The sequence below is a fragment of the Otolemur garnettii genome, unplaced genomic scaffold (assembly GCF_000181295.1).
Source record: "Otolemur garnettii isolate 467f Iridium unplaced genomic scaffold, OtoGar3 scaffold02359, whole genome shotgun sequence".
Taxonomy (NCBI): Eukaryota; Metazoa; Chordata; class Mammalia; order Primates; family Galagidae; genus Otolemur; species Otolemur garnettii.
Window position 1 is genome coordinate 1,019 of NW_003854754.1, and position 1,097 is coordinate 2,115.

General features: G+C 36.5%; 1 pseudogene across 1 annotated transcript; it reads left to right on the forward strand.

Annotated features, from left to right (window-relative positions):
- Positions 1–594: 594 nt before the first annotated feature.
- On the forward strand, positions 595–878 carry LOC111722917 (annotated as a pseudogene). The gene has a single exon (XR_002771548.1). The product of XR_002771548.1 is annotated as a 40S ribosomal protein S29 pseudogene (transcript).
- Positions 879–1,097: the final 219 nt, after the last annotated feature.

Sequence of the window (1,097 nt, forward strand, 5' to 3'; positions counted from 1 at the left end):
AAGAAATCTTAAGAAAAAAGAATAAATATGGAGGCATCACATTACAACAAAGCTATTGCTACAAGAATATAGTAGCCAAAACAGCATGATATTGGTACAAAATGGACACGTAAACCAATAGAACTCAGAGATAAAACCATCTACATACAGCTAACTGAACTTGGAGAAGGCAGAGAACAATATACCCTGGGCAAAATAAACACTATTCAGTAAACGCTGCTGGGAAAATTGGATACCCACATGCAGAAGAATGAAACAGGCTCCATGTCTCTTACCACTCAACAAAAGTTAATTCAAGATGGATAAGACTTAAATATAAGGCATGAATCCTTAAGAATTTTAGAAGGAAATGTTTGAAATATTCTTACAGATATCAGCCTAGGCAAAGAATTTATGATGAAGTTACCAATGGCAATCATAGAAACAATAAAAATAAACAAACAGGTTTAAATTTAATTAAAAACCTGTTACACATCAATAGAAACAATTGATGAGCAAATAGACAACCTACAGAATAGGAGAGAAAATTTACAAGCTGTATAACCAACAAAGGGCTAATACCAGAATCTACAAAGAACTCAGCAAGAGGCACTCCTGATAGAAAGATGGGACACCAGCAGCTCTATTGGAGCCACTCGCAAAAATTCGGCCAGAGTTCTCGCTCTTGCCGCGTCTGTTCAAACCGGCACGGTCTGATCTGGAAATACGGCCTCAATATGTGCGGCCAGTGCTTCCTCCAGTACGCAAAGGACATTGGGTTCATCAAGTTGGACTAAGTAATCTTCCTTGAATGGATTACCCAGGGGGACTCAATGAAAGAAACCATGCTATGCTAACTTACACATATGGCCAATTCATGTACATTAAATAAAGTTAAAAAAAAAAACTCAGCAAGAATCTGCAAAGCAAATCAACAAGAAGAAACCAAATAACTCCATTTGAAAGTAGGCAAAGACATGAATAGAAGCTTTTAAAAATAATAAAGATAGATATAGCCAATAAACATAAGAAAAATTCTCAGCATCCCTAATCATTCGAGTAATACAAGTTAAAACCACAACGTGGTGTCACCTTCCCCTGCTAGAGTAGCTTTTATT